The sequence below is a fragment of the Macrotis lagotis genome, chromosome 2, assembly GCF_037893015.1.
Source record: "Macrotis lagotis isolate mMagLag1 chromosome 2, bilby.v1.9.chrom.fasta, whole genome shotgun sequence".
NCBI lineage: Eukaryota > Metazoa > Chordata > Mammalia > Peramelemorphia > Peramelidae > Macrotis > Macrotis lagotis.
Genome location: NC_133659.1, coordinates 56,214,314 through 56,234,579, shown reverse-complemented (window position 1 = coordinate 56,234,579; position 20,266 = coordinate 56,214,314). Strand labels below are relative to the sequence as shown.

Here is a 20,266-nt window from a genome sequence, read left to right as displayed (position 1 = left end):
CATTATCTGAGCCTTCACTATAGCAAGTCAGTACTTTTATAAATATCTAATTGATTTACTATCCCATTTACTACAGTGACTCTTCTAAATCTTTATATCTCTTTTCAAAGCTCCCGTGACTCCCCTTCTGCCCATCCTTTCAGCTGATAATCTTGCTTCATATTCCACTGAAAAAAATCAAGTCATTTAAAAGTCTGCTTTCTTTCCTTCTTCTCATACAACTTAGCTACCACATATATAAACTTTCCAATACAATCTTCTCATTCACTCACGTCTTGAATGAACAGGTAGTCATTCTTGTCAAGGCAAATTGCTCAATATTCATGTAAGATCTCTTTTCATGCTGTATTTCCCACCAGAATAGTCTTTCTATTATCCCCACTCCTCTTCAATCTCTCCCTCTCTACTGGGTCAACACCATACTGCCTATCAATATCTTCAGTCTTACCCATCTTCAAAAAAAATTCTCATTTGATCCATTCAACCTTAGAAGCTGTCATCTAATATCTTTCTTCATCTTTGAGGCTAAATTTCTTGAGAAGGCTGCCTACTATTAGTTTGCTCCATTTTCTTTCTTCTCACTCTCAAAACTTCCTGTAGTCTGACTTCTGACCTCATTCAATTGAAACTGCTTTCTCCAAAAGTACTAGTGATATCTCAATTGACAAATCTTATGACCTTTCCTCATTTCTCATCTTTCAAGATGTATCTGCAGCCTTTGACAATGTCAATCACTCTTCTCTTGCATACTTCTTTTTCTCTAAGTTTTTCTGAGCATATTCTCTCCTAGTTTTTCTCCTACCTGTCTGACTTCTCAGTTTTGTTTGCTAGATATTTATTTATTTATCTGGGTCATGTCTACTAATCTTGGGTATCTCTCATGGCTCTGTCTTGGACCTTCTCTTCATTTCTCCCATTGACACAATTATTTCCATGTTGCTGATTCTCAGCTCTCCTTATCCAATTTTTACCTCTCTCCTGACCTTCAAACTTTCAACTTCAGTTGCCTATTAGATTTCTCAAATTGGATGTACTTTGGACATCAAAAACCCAGTATATTCCAAATTGATTTCATTATATTTTCTTGAAATCATCTCCTCCTTCAAACTTCCTTCTTCAAACATCCAACCTTCTATAAGAAGCTTTTATCAGTCCATCCTTAATCTTAGAACCTTTTCTATGAGATTATCTCCAAATATTACCATACACACACACACACACACACACACACACACACACACACACACACACACACATATATATATTTCATTTTTACTTCATTGCCTATATTCATGTCCCCCATTAGACTATGGCTTTCTTGAGAGCAGGATAAGAATTTCACCTTTCACTGTGAATCCAAAGTAGCTCTAAATTATCTCTTTAATTTCCTCCTCATTGGTGGTTAGTTCACCCTTTTCATTTTTGATACTGGTAATTTGTTATTTTCTTTCTTTTGTTTAATCAGATTAACCAGAGGTTTGTCTATTTTATTGGCTTTTTCATGAAACCAACTCTTATTTTTATTTATGAGATCAATGTTTCTTTGCTTTCTATTTTTTAATTTCTCCCTTGATTTTCAGAATTTCTTATTTATTATTTAATTGAGGTTGTTTAATTTGTTCTTTTTCTAGTGTTTTTAGTTGCATACCCAAATATTTGAACTCCTCTTTCTCTATTTTACTCATGTAGGCATTTAGAGATATAAAGTTTCCACTCAAAACTGCCTTGGCTGTATCCCATAAATTTTGGTATGATGTCTCATTGTTATAATTTTCTTGGATATAATTTTTGATTATTTCTATTATATGCTGTTTGATCCACCCATTATTTAAGATAAAGTTATTTAATTTCCAATTGATTCTTGGTTTATCTTTCCCTGACCCTTTATTACATGTAATTTTTATTGCATCATGATCTGAGATGTGTATATTTATATTTCTGCCTTTATACATTAATTTTAAGGTTTTTGTGTCCTAGTACAAGTTACCATGTCCTGCTGAGAAAAATTATATTCTTTGCTAACCCTATTAAGTTTTCTCCAGAGGTCTATCATATCTAAGTTTTCTAAGATTTCAATCACCTTCTTAACTTCTTTCTTGATTATTTTGTTGTTAGAATTATCTAGCTCTGAGAAAGGAAGATTGAGGTCTCTCATTATTAAAGTTTTGCTGTCTATTTATCCTTGTAATTCATTCACCTTTTCCTCTAGGAATCTGGATGCTATACCACAAGGTGCATATATGTTTAGTAATGATAAAGCTTCATTACCAATCGGATCTTTTAAGAAGATGTAGTTTTCTCCCTTATCCCTTTTAATGAGATTGATTTTTGCTTTTACTTTGTCTGAGATTAGGATCATTAACCCAGATTTTTTTGCTTCCACTGAGGCATAATATATTTTGCTTCAACCTTTTACCTTTACCCTGTGTGTATCTCTCTGCTTCACTTGTGTTTCTTGTAAAAAACATATTGTAGATTCAGGATTTTAATCTATTCTGCTATCTGCTTCTGTTTTATGGTACAGTTGATCCCATTCACATTTACAGTTAAGATTAATAATTCTGTATTTCCCATCATGCTATCTTTCTCCACTTATCTCTTTCTTTTTCTCTTATTACCTCCTCACCAAAATTTTACTACCTCTCCCCTTTGATTTTTCTTTTAGGAATTTAACTTTCAGTTTATCTTCATTTATACCTTCCCTTCCTTTTTATTAGTCCCTTCTTCCCTTATCTTTCCTGTTCCCTGTTCCCCCTTCCCTGTAGATTAAGTTAGATTTTTTTTAACCCAAGTGGGAATGTATCTTATTCCCTCACTAGGTTAAATCTACTGAACAGAATTTACTCAGCATTCATATTCTCCTTTCTTTCCCTCTAAAATTATAAATCTTTGCCTCTTCCCTTAGTGCTCTAATAATATTAACCAGGTATAATCAAACAAAGTTCAATTATTTGATTGCTTGATAAGCTATTATTATCAAGATATCATCACAGATTGTTTACTTGATTGCTTGATTAACTGCATTGACTCAAATTGCATAAAATTGTAATTATAATCATTTTTTTAACCTTACTCCCTTTTCAAGTGTCTTTCAAGTACACACAATCCTCTACATGAGCCAAAGTATCATTCAAAGCCATATTATTTCTTAAACTATTTGTGCCCCTCCTCCCAGGCCTATTTTCTTTCAAACTTTACCCCTCCCCCAAACACACACCTAGGGTACTTAACAGCTTATGAAGTGATCCAAGGCCAATTGTTCTTCCCCTTTTACCACCACCGCCACACACACATCCAGGGTACTTAAACCCTTGTTAAGTGAAGCACCAGAAGATGATCTAATTAACTGTAAGAATCTTGAAGATCTCTAAGTACTGGGAGACTCTGGAGGTCTCACGGAGACCTTTACAAATGACTATAAAGTAATAGAAACACCATCTCAGGTTCTTGGAGCTTATGATAGCTTCATTAGAAAAATTGCTTAGCACCTTGTGATTAAAGTGAGTTACAGTATAATGAGATACAAATTTCAGTTGACACTCCTGTTTTTTTTTTTTTCCAGGGCTTTTTGTCTCAAACAAAGTGATGTGATCTTGGACCTCTTCAGCTGAAAGACAAGACCCAATTACACCCCTATCCTTTAGGTTCATTCTTTTCAATATGTTCTACCCCCTAATTTTCCTTAGAGAGGCAATAATCTAAAGAATTAGAATTGTAATTTTGTTTTTTCAGTCCCCTATTTCATTTACCTTTTTTTTAAATGTAACTCTTCAGTCATGTGTTTGGTGATTGAATTCTATCATTGAATTGTATTAGGAAGTTCTGGAAGTCCTGTATTTCATTGAACATTCATTTTTCCTCCTGACAGAATATGCTGAATTTTGCAAGGTAGTGCATTCTGAGTTGTAATCCCAGGTCCTTAGCTCTCCAAAATATGTTATTGCAGTTCTTCCAATCCTTCAGTGTTGAGGCTGATAGGTTCTTTGTTAGTATGGTTATGTTCCCTTTTTATTTGAATTGTTTTCTTTTTTTGCTGTTTGCAATATTCTCTCTTTTATTTGAGGGTTCTTTAATTTGGCTATTACAGCCCTTGGAGTTTTTAATCCTGGGGGTCTCTTTCTGGGGGTTTGTGCATTCTTTCAGTAGTTATTTTGTTATCTTGTTCTAGTATGTTGGGGCAGTTTTTCCTTATAATTTCCCACATAATGGTTTCTTCTGTTGGTCCAAGCTTTCTCAAAGTCCAGTGATTTTTAGATTGTCTCTTCTGGATCTGTTTTCCAGGTCATTTGCTTTCCCTATAAGGTACTTTACATTTTCTTCAATTTTTTTCAGTCTTTTTATTTTGTTTGATGGAATCTTGTAGTGTTGTTGATACATTAGTTTCTAATTTTTAGAATTTTATTTTCTTCAATTATCTTCTGTGTTTCCTTGTCCAGTTGCTTATTTTTACTTTTAATGGAGTTAATTTCTGTGGTCAACATGTCACAATTTTCCTACATGACTCATTTCTTTTTTCCATTTTTCTTTTTCTTTTTCTTCTCTTCTTTTGTTTTTAAATTATTTTCTAAGCTCTTTGATGAGCTTTTGTATTTGAGTCTAATTTATAGACTGTTCGATACTTCTGTGAGTAATTTTTTGCTGCTTTCTTCTTCAGACATAGCATTGCTATCATCTTTATCTGTGAAGTATTTTTCTACAGTGAGTTCTCTTTTTGCTTTTTTGTTCATTTGTGTTGTAGTTCTGCTCCTGGGGTATATGGAGTATAGATCCAAGCTTTTATTTTTCTGGGGCTAGGGTCTTATTCCTGGCTTCTTGTTGGCCAAGATGTTGCTTTTATGGTGCAGGTCTTGCCTTTGCAGAGGTTTGTTTCCTCCTTTATGTCCAGGTTCTGACTTAACAGAGGATTGGTCCCAACCCAGTACTGTCTTTTACCCCAGTGCTCTCAGGGTTCAGACTTTGGGGTTGGGATCCTGCCTGCTAGCTTGCTATCTAACTGCTGGGACCTCTTTTATTATTAAGCAGTTGGGACCTGGATTGCACTGGAGCTAAAAGCCTCCTGTTGGCTTTCTGCACTTTACTGCTCCTGGACTTTACTTACCCTTTTTTCCCCAAAGAGACAGACTTTCACAGAAGATCCTCCACGATGTCTACAGTTGAAAATTTTTTTGAATCTTCTCTTTTTCTTTGTGGGATCTGTAGCATGAATATTGAGTAGAGACCTCATTTATCTTTCGTAGGGAAAGGCTCCAGGATCACGTTAGCTTTGTGTCACCTTTTGTCTCTAGGTTCTTTGTTAATTATGACTTTCCATATTAAAGTCCAGTAAGTTTTAAATGATCTCTCCTTGATCTGTTTTTCCTGGTCACTTATTTGTCTAATGGGATAGCTTTCATTTGCTCAATTTTAGTGTTTAAGGAATTATTTTCTTCAGTAAGCTTTTGTAAAACACTTTTCCATTTGTCTAATTCTACCTTTTAAAGGAGTTTTATTTTTTCAGTGATTTTTTTTGTGCCTCTTTTTGCATTGGCCAATTCTGTTTTTTTAAGACATTCTTCTCCTCATTGTTTTTTTTGTTACTTCATTTACCGTTTAGCTGTTTGCTTTTTTTTAACGTGTTCTTCAGTATTTTTTGTGTGACCCCTTTACAAATCTGTTTACTCATTTTCATTATTTTCTTGTATTAGTCTCATTTCTCTTACCATTTTTTCCTACCTCCCTTACTTGAACTTCAAAATCCTTTCTGAGCTCTTCCATTACCTGGGACCAATTCCTATTTTTCTTGGAGGCTTTCATTGTAGGAGCTTTGACTTTGTTATCTTCTTCTTAGTGTGTATTCTGTTCTTTTCCCCCATAGTAACTTTCTATGCTTAGAATATTTATTTTTTTTTGCCTGCTCATTTTCCTAGCCCACCTCTGAACATTTAACACTGTTAAAGTTGGGGTTCTTCTTCTAGATAGAAGATACTCTGTCCCATGCTTCTGGGGTTATATGCAACTTTTAAGAACCTATGTGTTTTCAATTCTTCCAAGGTGGTATGATCTAAAGCAAAGTGCTTTCTCCTCTCTTTGTCTGTACTCTGGTCCATGAGTAACTACAAGTACTCTTTTCTGACCTAGAATTGTGAGAGGAGTGTGCCTATTTCACAACAGTCACAGACTCTACTCCCCCTTGCTTTGAAACTGCCACATAAGACTTTAACCGCAGGATCTATTAGTCTTCTTTACCTTGGGACTGCCACATAGGTCTGTGACCAGTATCTGAATGTGGGCAAATCAACTGAGTCCCATCTTGGTGCAAAGCAATCCCTGTAATTTCTTTCTGATCAGATATTTGATCTCCTTACCATCTTTGGGCTGAGAACTCTGAAAACAGCGAGCTGCTGTTTTTGATTTGATGACTCCCAAGGACAGCTCCTGGTTTGCTGGGATTGTACTGGCACATCCTGGACTGAATTGTTCTCTTCTCTCAAGTCCTGGTGCAATAGATATTTCTTCCAAACTTCTAAATTGTCTTGGGCTAGAAAATTGTTTCACTCTATCTTTTTGTGGCTTCTGCCATTCTAAAGTTTGTTTAGAGTCATCACTTAAATGTATTTGGGGGAGTTTGTAGGAGAGTTTGGGTGAGACCCTACTTGTGCTGCACCATCTTGATTCTTTGAACCTTTATATACCAAATTCACTTTCTCTTGATATTCTGTATCTTGTTAGGGACTGTTGTGTGTGGGAGTGTTATGAACCTTCATTACCTTCACTGCCCATGAGTACCAGAGCCTTATTTTACTAAGTGCCACAGGAGTGGGAGTTGATTAGAGACTGGGAGAGATATTTAAGTACTTGTGTTTTGTTGAATAAATGGAGACCTTGGTGAACAAAGGGAGAATTTATCTTCCTTGTCTCCTGCCCCTTCAACATTTGCCTGGGAAAGACTGAGGAAGTCCACAAAGGGACTCAATAGTATCTCTGAAGTATCTTTGCTGTCCATTTGTCAAACCCTGGTTATTGTACCATATTGTAGCAGCCCATCTTCTCTTCCTATCAAACAATTTGTAACTGATATATTTTGTTCTTGTTCTTCAGCATTCCTTGTTAGCCATATAATGCACTTTGCTCACATCTACTTTGTACTTCTTTGTTGCCCTCTATTTATAATTGACATATTAAAATCAACATTCCCAAATAGAATTTTATATCCAGCTCATTGACCTAGGGAATGTCTCCCCATGTGTCCCAGTAGAGATTTTTTTATGGATTTCTGAAAACTCTAGGGATTTTGGGGGGAGCTAGATTAGGGTTTTTTTTAGGTTTTTACAAGGCAAATGGGGTTAAGTGGCTTGTCTAAGACCACACAGCTAGGTAATTATTAAGTGTCTGAGGTGGGATTTGAACTTAGGTACTCCTGACTCCAGGGCCAGTGCTCTATCCACTGTGAGATTAGTTCTTTTAAATAAAAACCCCAATATTTTGAGCCCTGTGATTTCCTTGTCACGAGGAGGGCCTTGTGGGGAAAATTCTCATTAGATCTTTTGTTGAGGTATACTAGTGACTGTCCCAGCATTACATTCTCACTATGTGTCAAATGCATGATATGAGTCTGTTTTCCTGACTACAAGACTAATTGGATAGCCTCTATTTCTTCCTGCCTTTTTGTAATTATTTCCATAAGTAGATAAAACAATAATAGATAGCATTTATTTAATTGCATTTCAAAATTTACAAAGGACTTTTATATTATCTTATTTTGCTCCTCACAACCACATTGTGCTATTGTTATTCACATTTTAAAAATGGGAAACTGAGGTTGGGAAAATTTAAGTGATTTGCCCAAAACCACTAGGCTAGTAAGTGTCTGGTAAGATACAGTATTCAAATCCTGATTTTCCTGACTCCAGATCTATAGCTACCTGGGAAGGTAAAATGAAAGTCAAGTGTAGTTCTACAAATTCTTGTAAATCTATTTTTAAAGTACTGGTTGAGTTTCATTTAAAAAAAATCTCTCCTTCCTCTAGCAAGTTGAATATAGGAAAAGTGTATTATTAAAAAAAAAGAAAATCACACCAATAAAGTTACTATTTGCATAGGAACTAACTCCCTTTTTTGTTATTCTATTACTTGAAGACCATAAATGCAGTGTTTCATGTCAGGGTTGACAATACTCTGCACACATTTGTGGACAGTTTAGTCTGGGCCTCTTGGAGAACAATTTCTAAGGCTGTATGACAAATACATAAGGGATAGAATATATGCATTCTATGTGGAAATGGAATATCAATAGGGATATTTTAGGATAAAATATACTATTTCAATTTTAGAAGAAAGTATTCACTCTTGGTAGTTCTTGTGAGTTTAGAGTTTCTCCTTGTTCTTAAATGAAAGTTTGTTATCAAACTAGGAAAAACAAAAGAGACAATGCCTACACAGTATGAATGGGGGGAAATGGAATATGGAAGACTTATAATGATCTAACTTGACCCCAAAGAATTGAGAAAATGTACTTCTTTTCATTCATTGTAAAAATAAAGGATGATGGATGTGAAATATTGTGTATACTTTCAGACACAGTTGACGTTTTAGCTATTTTTGATGATCCAGTCTGTTCTCTGTCTTTTTAAATCTTTCTTGCCAAGGATGGTTTGCTAGATCTAGGATTGATGGAAGTTATATTCAGAAATAAGTATGACAGGAAAAATTCATTATATCAACAAAATGAGAGGAAATATGGCATAATGGTTAGCTTCAGGGCCAGGAAGACTTTGGTTCAAGTACCACCTTTGGCACATCATTGCTCTGGAATCTTGGCCATATCAATCAAACTTTCCATGTCCTAGACCACTAAACTGCAAAGGTAACAGTGAACTGAATAGGTGATGAAATTTCCATATTTCCATCTATCTGTCTTTCTTTCTTTCTATCTATCTATCTATCTATCTATCTTTCTATCTATCTATCTATCTATCTATCTATCTATCTATCTATCTATATCTATCTAAGTTCTCTAAATCAAGGAAATCAAAGATTTTGTCTCTACTTTCCATACCATCCAAAAAATAAGCTAACAATTAAAAAAATAAAAACATTGAACTCTCAGCTTGTCAGATGAAATTCCTGAGGAAAAGGCCATCCTCATTTAAATTTTTAAATTTTTGGAGATATGATAATGAAAAGGGAAAAAAATGAGTTTCTTATATTTCTCTCACTTGAAGCATTAAAGTTCCAGTCACACAGGTTCAAATCTTCACAATCACCTTTGGGTATTTTCTTTTTTTCCTAGTATCCAAAATATGCACATACACATACACACATATGGGTGTGCCTAGATAAAAATAATATATATATACATATACATATACATAAGATTACATATATATATATATATATATATAAAATATAAATACTTCATTCTAAATCTATCATTTCTCCATAACAGTATATTTCATCATTGATCTGTTGAAATTTTGGATGGCCATTGTAATTATCAGAGAATTTACAGTTTTCAAAGTTGTTTTTTTAAGTGATATAATTGTTTAAATTGTTCTCCTGGTCCTGCTCATTTCCTTCTTAATCAGTTTCTATAAGTCCTCAGAAATGTTTATTTTTATATTATTGCTGTTATAGTACAATTTATTCCACTGGTTCAGCTCATTTCATTCTGCCTCAGTTAATAAAAGTCTTTCCATGTCTTGTTTAAATCACCGATTTCCTTATTTCTTATAGCAAAGTAATACTTCATCACTTTTATATACCACAATTGAGTCCGTCATTCCTCAATTGATGAACATTGGCTTCTATCCACACATATGTATAGCTAAATATCTCTTCAATTTTATTCTTATCAGCCTTATTTCCTCATTTCCAGCCTGGCAATTCAAATAGCCACCTAACTCATCTCCATGTCTTCAGTCTTTCATCCTCCATTCTATCCAAGACACACTATCTGAGGAATTGTCCTAGAAACTCTGATTCCATCACATGAGTCAGACACCACCTATGCTTTCTCCCTATTACCTCCACACCTTGCCACCTTATTCCACATTTCCAACATTCAAGCTTCTCCACAATGAGCATCTATCTTACATATCCAACATCATTGCCCTACAAAGAATCCTCAGCTCAAGCTGGACCTGTAGCTTCTTGTTATCCCTTATTATTCTTTTCCAACTCCGCCTTTCCTTTTTCTATGTCAATTCCTTGAAATTCTCTCTAATCTTTTATTTTCAGTTCAAGTCTCATTTTTTCTGTATAGTCTTCTGCAAAGGCTTTAGCCCACTTGGATCTGTTCCTTTTCCGATAATTGGTAGCATTTAAGGTTACATGACTGACTTGAACATAGTAGATTCTTGGTAAGTTTTTGTTTAATTGAAATAAATTGAGTGATTCATTGTGAAATTTAGTATCCTAAAAATGTTTCAAAGTTTATAAAGTACTTTGTTCAAAATAGCCCCAAGAGGCAGATAGCACAAGTATTATAATTCTTTTTTTATAAATGGGTAAATTGAGGCAGCAAGATTTAATAAGAAATCAAAATTTAAAAGCTTTAGAATGAAAATTGCTTCCCTCAAGACATTGTTAAGCATTGTAAACATTATTATACCTATTGTACAAATATGTTGTTTGGGTTGGTTCTTGTCCTTTGTTATTGAAGAAGACCAAAATGACATCACTATATTTGAGACAAATTACAGTGTGTCCAAATGTGCCAGATCAGACCAAAATGAGCTCAGAATGATCTACCACAGGTTGGGCACATATAGTCCATGTGAACACCAGGGGTGGGTTGTCTAAACTTTGGTACAGGTGCGGTATAATTGGCGATACAGCAAGATAGTTGAGTGAATGATTATCATCAATTAAAATACTCTCATCACTTCCTCATCTCAAATGAACAATGAATGTGGCAAACTAAGCAAAAGGATAAATAGGAACAAGCAAAGAATACTCCACAGATAAAATCTGAGGAGGAAAATAATTAAAAGACAGATTGAAGAAATAATTTAGCAGACACAAGGAAACAAGTATTTTCCTGGTGCCTGCTCTATGCCAGACACTGAAAAGTGTTTTACAAATATCTACTTTGATCCTCACAACAAACCTGGGTGGTAGGTGTTGCTCTTATCTCTATTTTATAGATGAGGGAATGAGACAGGCAGAGGTGAAGTGACTTATCGATGGATCTATATTTAAACTCAAATTTTCCTACTCTTGGCCCCCTATGTGGCATCATGCCACCTAAAACCCAGTATAATAAATAATTATCCATAAAAATAATTGACATCATTAATGGAGACCTTTCTTCTAGTAACAGGGATCACAATCCATCTTTTTTTTTTCCATTGCATGCAGCTCTTGGTCATAGGTGGTCAGTCAATTGTTCTAAGGGAGATGGGAGGAGTAGGGATGATCTTTAAAATGTCTGTTGCAAATGAAACCAGTCAAGAATCTTCTACTTGCCTCCTATTAGTATCCATGCTGATCATGATCTTGATGAGTGTGTAATTTTCATTAAATTTTATGTGGAAGAGAAAGTAGAAAGTGTGTACACGTCTCTAAAACAGATGGAAAAGTAGGCAAAGATTTGGTTTTTTCTGGCATATAAAAAAAACTAGTGGGGGGGGAAATGGATAAAACTATTGATAGCAAGGTCAATCTCAGAATTGAAAACATCTAAATTCAAGTCCTATGATTCATAAACATAGGATATATGATCCAGGACAAATCCTCAAAACTCTCAATGCATTAGACAATTCTCTAATACACACTTATGTATACACATATATACATATACTATATATAATATGCATATTTACAGGAATAGTTATATAAATGCATATTTAAACATATAGATATTCTTCTCCAGTTAGGTTTCCCTTTATTTTTTCTAATTCCAATTATAACTTTTATAAGTGTATTAAAGTATAAAATAAAATGTTGACCTAATTTGAATTGTTTTACTATGCTTATTGTAGAATTTCTTTTCCTTTCTATTTTCTAAAATATATATATTAGAACACAGGTTACAATTACTTTTATGATGGTATATTTGCAAATATTTACAATAGGAGATGATCAAATATCCCAGAAAAGGATATTTCTTATTTCTTGATACAGGTGAAAACCTAATCCACCCTCTTTTTTGTACAAAGTTTATAGAACTTGGAGAATCTCTTTCCACTAATTTGCATTTACCTTCTCTCTTCTGCCTTTGTTTATAAAGAGATGAGACGACTAACCATCGAGCTCCTGGGGCTGAGTACGCACAGTAAGTTCTGTTTTGTTTAATAATTTTTCAGGTGCCTGTCTCTTGGTAACTCCATTTGAGTTTTCTTGGTACAGACAATGGAGTGGATTGCCATTTCTTTCTCCAGTTCCTTTTACAGATAAGGGAAATGAGGCAAACAGGGTTAAGTGACTTGCTCGGGGTCCACAACTAGTAAGTATCTAAGGCCAGATATGAATTCAGGAAGATGGATTTCAAATCCCGAGGCCCATCAATTGTGCCACAAAGCTACCTTTGGCCTTATTATATCTTATATGAAATCTTGTTGAACCTCCTTGCAGCACTGGATACAGGACCATTTTGTACTTTATTTTGGGTTGAACTTTTATCATGTAAAACAAATTCATCAATTTGTCACACTATTGGTATATTTATCTCTTTACCCTAAGCTAGATTTTTTTTCCCCCTGAGAGCACCTAATTTGTTGTCTAGATTTGTAGGACCTCTCAGAATTTATAATCTGTTGAATAGCTTTTAGAATCCAGGGTCATCTTCTTACCATAAGGAATCATCAGAGGAGGTTTGAATAAATATTATGGGTTGAAAGAAGGCTATTTCTCATTCCTCAAATACTTGTCCTTCTTAATTCTGCCTACTATCTTCTCTGGTTTCAAGTTCCAATTGAAATCCTATCTTTTTTTTTTTTTTTTTTGCTATTCCAAATATTTTAATAAGAGTTCTCTGCAAGGCATTTAGAACACCAATTTGTGAGGATAAACTCCATTGGAGAGAGAGAATACAGAATGCAGGTAACCGCGGAGCTGAGGAATTTTCTTGATTTTGGGCAGGAGCTGAGAGTCCACTGCTTTCTGATCAGCCTTGCGCTGCTCTGTAATCTCATATTTCTCTTTCTCTGGGTCAAAAATCTCTCCTTCTTGGTGTCTGGGTTTACAGAGCCTCTTCTTCTTAAAGTAAGCATCAGTAAGATGATTTGGAATTTACACCAGAAAGGTTAACCCTAGTAGAGGCGGCAATGACAAATTTCTGATGGGTCCTTCGTAGAGGAACCCGATTGATGGTCAGAGGTCCAGTCACCAGTAGCAAACCACTAGCCAGCTGCTGCTTCAGGAAAACCACACGCTTGCCCCTGTGGCGGCCAGTGAGCATAATCAGAACCGTGCCTGGGGTGATGCTAGACCCAAGTTTCCTCACATGCTGGCTGAAGGGTTTTTTGCCATGACTTGGGAGTTTTCTCGGCACATCTTCAGTAGGGTAATACCTGGGCATTTTGCGAATCTTTACCACTCGGTTTCCTCCATTTTTATCACCACCAACTGGCTTTGAGATAGTAGCAGGCACCCTGTCTTTCTTTTTCCTTTCAATCCAGGTTTTTGGTGCAGCATATTTCCTCTTGTACGTGGCTCTGCGGGAATACACTGCAGACCTGGAGTATCTGCTGATCCCTCGGGCCAAGACTGGGTTTCCACTGCAATGCTTTCGAGGTTTTCTCACCACCTTTTCAGCCCCATCTTCCTTTTTGGCCTTCCTTTCCTTTTTTTCCTTTCTGACCTTCTTTTCCTTTGGAGGCTTTGTGGGGTTTTTGTCCGCCATCTTGAGAGAAAGGGAAAGAGCAAAATCCTATCTTCTAAAAGAAATTTTTTGCAACTTCTCTTAATTCTAGGCTCTTCTCTTTTTAAAATATTTCTCATTTTGATATTCATTGTAATTATTCACTAATTTCATTTCTATTTAGCTTGTTTGTACATGTTTATTTAATTGTTGTATTCCTCATTAGACCGGATATCTTTGATGACAGGATTGTCGTTTTCCTTTTTTACTTTTGTATTGCCAGTGCTCAATAGAGTCTGTTAACTAATTGGTATTTAAGAAATGCTTTTAGGGGCAGCTAGATGATACAGTAGATAGAGCATTGACTCTGGAGTCAGGAGGACCTGAGTTCAAATCTTGGCTCAGATTACTGGGTGACCTTGGGCAAATTACTTCACCTCATTGCCTCAAAAAAACAAAAAAAATAGGAAAATTTTTTGACTCATTAATTGAAAGAAAAAAAAAGATATAAGAAATATTCAAAAGAAAAGATCCTTACAACTAGATTTCCAGAATAAAAGACCTTTATGGGGGGTGTGTGTTAAATTACTATATTCATTGGGAAAACTTCAGGTGAATATTAGATTAATGAAGGTGTGAGGGATTTAAGATAAGAGAAAGTTATCTTTAAATCTCATTTCTATCTTTCTTTTTTTTTAAAGGTTTTTTGTAAGGCAATGGGGTTAAGTGGCTTGCCCAAGGCCACACAGCTAGGTAATTATTAAGTGTCTGAGGCCAGATTTGAACCCAGGTACTCCTGACTCCAGGGCCAGTGCTCTACCCACTGCGCCACCTAGCTGACCCTAAATCTCATTTCTATGTCCAATAGATGTCAAAATTTTCATGAAATTATTCTTTAGTTTTTATATTTGGGAGAAGGGAAATGAAAGTGTGCTGGTTGATTTTACTAAAGTATTTCTCTTTACTGCACAAATAGGATTCTATGGCTAGAGTAAGTTATTGGGGTAAAGAATAACTCATAACTAACCATTCTATAGAGCAGCAGTTCCCAAAGTCTGGTCTGGAGACTCCTAGGGGTTCCCAATATCTTTTAGAAGGATCTTAAGCTATTTCCAGTAATACCATGGTTGGTTACTGTAATAATACAATCTGATAACTATTACTAAATATAATTCACTTAAAATTTTTCTTTTAAACTCAAATATTTTTAAGAGCAAAAAGGGGTCCTGAAACCAAGAAGCTTGAGAATCACTGCTATGAAGAATATTTTAAGGTAAAATAAACTATTGAAATTTTAGAAAAAATCACACAAATGAAAAAGCAGTTAGATTAAGGAAAAAAGATATTATTAGGAAAAATAATCTTGTATCAAAAATCTATAGAGAATTGTCACAAATATATAACATTAAGAGACATCATTATTGGTAAAGATGAAATGAAATGAATAGAATTCAAAAAGAAAAATACAAATTATCAACCATCTGAAAAATGTTCAAAATTACAAATAATCTATGAAATGATAACTTAAAAAGTTTTTCAATTATCACTTTACCCTGTAAAGATTAAGTTAAGTTTAGGTACAAATGTATAAAAATGAGTTTGTAGTCGGAGGACCTGACTTTGACTAATAGCTATATAGATAGTCATATACTATTTGTATTACTGTTATGGTAATTTTACCATCCTGGGCCTCTTTTGGCTCTTTTGGAAACTTAAGTTGTTAGTTTAAATTTCCTTCAAGTTCCCTTCCAAATCTAATTCCATGGTTCTTTGAACCCAGGTTGCTGGGCTCAGGAGTTAAAAAAAAATCTATCTATTTAGCTATTTATCTGTCTATGGATCTTCAGCCATCTTTTAAACTGCCCTTCATGAGTATTGAATTTAAAGTTAGAATAGTCAGGGAGGAAAACAGAAAGTAGGAATAATTTTCTTGGTCACATGATAGTCTCACCAGCATTGTCAAGCTGAGAAAATGTGAAAAAGATCCTTAAAATGGTTTCAAGCCTTCTTAGGAGAGATGAAGTGATCTATTTAAATAGAATAGCTAAAACAGAATTCTGAGCTATAGGGTTTAGAGGTGGAAATGGCAGAGATCATCTAGGTCAACCTGTCATTTTAAAGATGAGAATACCAAGGACCAGGAAGTTTAAACCACTTGTCAAAGATAATAAAGACAGAAAGTGTTAGAGAAATAACTCAAAGAATGTGTATATCTGAAAGCAAAGAATCTTGTACTAGCAAATATTTAACAACCAGCTTTCTGAAATAAAATGTATATAGGAAACACTTTTAAGTTTAATCTGTATTATTAACATTTTCCCACCACTTTCTTAAGCCTAGACAATCAACAAAACAATAACTCATAGCCAGATTTGTAGCATTTATTGATTTCAGAGGTGTAAATGCTCCCATTGAAAATTTAATAGCATGCTCTCCAGAGCTCATTTGAACTGGTTCCAGCACAACCCTTAATTTTTGCTTTAGGTTACTGTTCTTTTATTTACTACTGAAGGAAGAATAACAAAACAGGTTTGGATTCAAAGAATGTGAATTTAAATCTTACCTCTGTTATTTAACTATTTGCATAACCCTGGGCAAGTCATTAGATTTCTCTGAGCTTTTTGTTCCTCCTATGAAAAACTGGGACTTTGGATTAAATGATGACTGTGGTTCCTTCTAGCATAAAAGCTATGATCCAGCCTATCTGATTTGGGCCAAGAAATTCAATCTTTTGAGCCTCAATTTCTTTATTAACTGAAAAAGTGAGACTGGACTAGATGATTTCTAGTAGCTCTTCCAACTCTAAATCTATGATCCATATAGTAGTTTCTTTGTACTCAAACATGCAACTTAATACTCTTAGTGACCTCTTTCAGCTCTGAAACTAATTAGTTATTTGACTTTGGACAAATGCTTTTCTTCCTTGTATCTCAGTTTCCTTTTCTGCTAAATTAGGAAGTTGACAGGCTACCCCTCACCCTATTAGAATATATGATTTTTTGAAAAGAAAGGGGATAGGGGCAGCTAGGTGGCACAGTGGATAGAGCACAGACCCTGGAGTCAGGAGGACCTGAATTCAAATTTGATCTCAGACACATAATAATTACCTCACTCTTTGACCTTGGGCAAGTCACTTAACTTCACTGCCTTGCAAAAACAAATAAAAAGAAGTAAAAAGAAAAGAAGAGGGATAGTTTGTTGTTTAATGTTACTCCATTTCCCTTACTTAGCAAATGAAGAATTAAGATAATCTTATTGTAATGGATGTACCTGGAATTACCAGCAAAATTCCTAGTGGGCAAAAAAGAGTTTTAAAGAAATGAAAGATAGATTGGATTTAATAGGAGTATGTAACCTATTAATGCACATGGGACAATTTTCTATTTATTCTTGCTACTTATTTTTGTTTTAATTTCCTTTGCTCCTGGAATAAAATTTTGACCCTCTATATTTTGACCCTTAAATGTTGTTTTTGGTTCAAGAATCTTTCAGGACATTGAACCTGAGGCACTGAATAGAATTGTTTTGAGTAGCTTATCAACACCTTTTAACTACATGATCACTGGTATGGTTACCACATGCTCCGAGAACAAATTGCTGTCCATTAAATGGCACTGTACTAAAGTCAGCAGACTTTCTTTGTGGAGAACTAGAGCTTGTGTTTAGGTTTACCCTTATTGGGTAAGCCCATTGAATTGAATGCAAGACATATCTTACCCTAGAGAAAAGGAAAGGGAATGGGATGCAAAAAAGGAGGGGAAGATGATAGAAGGGAGGGAAGATTGTGGGAAGGGATAGTCAGATGCAAAATATTTTTGAGGAGGGACAGGGTGAAAAGAGAGAAAGAATAGAATAAATAGCAGTGGGGAAATAGAATGGAGGGAAATACAGATAGCAATAGTAATTGTGGGGAAAACATTGAAACAAAATTTTCTGTTAAAGATATCATTTCTCAAACATAGCGAATTGAGTCAAATTTGTAAAAAAAAAGAGCATTCCCCAAATGATAAATGATCAAAAGATAAGGAGTTTTCAGATGATAGATAATATTGATATTCTATCTATTTAAATCATTTTTTAAAAAAGTCCTCACTATTTATAGAAGAAAAGTGGGTTGATGATAAATTTCTGAAGTACCAACTTAAACAAAGAAAATGACAAATGCTAGAAGGGATGTAGGCAAAATGGAACATTAATGCATTGTTGGAGGAGTTATAAAATGATTCAACATCTCTAAAGAGTAATTTAGAACTATGCTCAAAAGGCTGTAAAACCTCCCTGACCTAGCAGTGTCACTGCTAGGTTTATATGCCAGAAGAGATGAAAAACAGGAAGGAAAAGAATAAGGATATTTCTAACAGCTCTCTTCTGGTGGAAAGGACCTGGACATTGAGTGGATGTCAATCTTTTTGGGAATGGTGAATTAAATGTGATATGTGATTAAGATAAAATGCTGTTTTTTTATTAGAAATGATGAACAGGATGTTCTCAGTAAAATCTTTCATGAGCGGACAAAGTGGAAAATGTTCTATGTACACAATAATAGCAATGTTGTATGATAATCAGCAGTGAATGACTTACCTTTTCTCAGCAGTGCTGTGCCCAAGACAGCTCTGAAGGGTTAGGGTAAAGAATAGTATACATGCCCTGACCCATCCCCGCCCCCCCAAAAAAAGAAAGAATAGTGTCCTACAAATGGGTTTCAAAAGTTCACTTACAGATAGAAGTGTCAGTAAATAATAAATTGTATGAAAAATTGTGTTTTGTAAAGTGCATTATATTTTTAATAGATCAACAGCATGATACAACAAAAACAACATCTTAAAGTAAAATCAGGCTGCATTAAGACAGGCAGGAAGTAGAGGATGAGAATGATAATTGTCTCACTTTACTTGGCTCTAACTAGACTTTATCCAGAAAATTGTGCTCAGTTCTGGATTCCATATTTTAGAAAGAACTTGGACAAACTGGAACATGCTCAGAGGAAGCCAATTAAGATGATGAAAAGTCTGAAATTCCTGCCATACAACATTTGAATAAAGGAATAGGAGATGCCTAAATGCTTACCCTGGAAGAGAGAATAATTGGAGAAGGGGAGGGCAAAGTCTGACAAATGTCTTGAAGTATTTGAAAGTCTGTCATGAATAAGAGGGATTGGATTTGTTTTACTTGGACTCAGATGGAAAAATAATATTGGTAGAAGTTGTAAAGAGGCAGATTTCATTTTAAGTGAAGGAAAAAAAATTCCTGAAAATGGTTTGTAATCTAATGGTCTGATGTCAACCTGACAGCATTTTCTTAATGGAGTGCCCCAGAGCTTGATCATATGCTGATGCACATTATTTATCAATGGGACCGCCCAGCTTGTCAGGAAGGCTATTCAAAATTCCATGGGAACCTATAGTCTGAGATCTGGAACAGACTACTCTGATTCCCTTAATTTGGAATTAGATATCTTCAATGAGGTTATAGGATGGCATATGATGATGATGATGATGATGATGATGTAATGTTAGCTAAATTTACAAAATACCTAATGTATGCCAGGCATTATAATGAGTGCTTTGCAAATATTAGCTCTTTTGATTCTCACAATAACTCTGGGAGGTAGATGCTATTATCATCCATATTTTATATATCAAGAAATTGAGAGAAGCAGAGATTGTGATTGTCCAAGGTCACACAACTATATGTGTCTGATACTAGAGTTGAACTACTATCTCCTTGACTCCAATCTCAGTACTTTATTCACTCAGCCACTTGACTACCTTAGTATACAGAGAGGTGTATTTTAGTGCAAGTCATTTTTGCATTTTGGGGAGGGGGTTGGGATTTTTTTTGCAAGGCAATGGGGTTAAGTGACTTGCTGAAGGCCACACAGCTAGATAATTATTAAGTGTCTGAAACTGGATTTGAACTCAGGTCCTCTTGACTCCAGGGCCGGTGCTCTATCCACTGCGCCACCTAGCTGCCCCCAGTGCAAGTCATTTTAAAAAAATTTTTAGAAGTATAGTCAAGCAAATTTGGTATGATTTGAGTACAAGCAAACAGAAGGATGTGAGATGGCAGATTATGGAGTTAATGAGACACAAAACACCTTAACACATAATATCCTTCTTTTGTTCCCCATTCCATGATGACATAGATCAAGACATAGATAACATATTTATTAAATGTGAATATAACACAAAAAAGGCACAGGTAGCTAACACACTGAGAGCCAGGTCATGAACCCAGAATGATTTTGAAAGTGTAGAGAATAGGAACCAAATGAAACAAATGTAAAGTCTTATTCTTGAATTCAAAAAATTAGTTTCACATATACAAAATAAATGAGGTGGGTTTTCTGACATAGAACTGAAGGTTTTTGAGCACTGTAAGCTCAATATAACAATACTATAATGTGACTGTCAAAAATGAATGCAATGTTGTACTACATAAATAAAGACACTAGAGTTAAGAGGGATTGAGAAAAGTCTCCTGACT

At 34.9% G+C, this 20,266-nt stretch overlaps 1 long non-coding RNA gene and 1 pseudogene across 1 annotated transcript in view; one reads left to right on the top strand and one right to left on the bottom strand.

Moving 5' to 3' along the window:
* Positions 1-20,266, top strand: part of LOC141511008 (uncharacterized) — a 124,317-nt gene that overhangs the window by 88,646 nt on the left and 15,405 nt on the right. The window lies entirely within an intron of this gene.
* On the bottom strand, positions 12,906-13,826 carry LOC141511006 (large ribosomal subunit protein eL6-like; annotated as a pseudogene).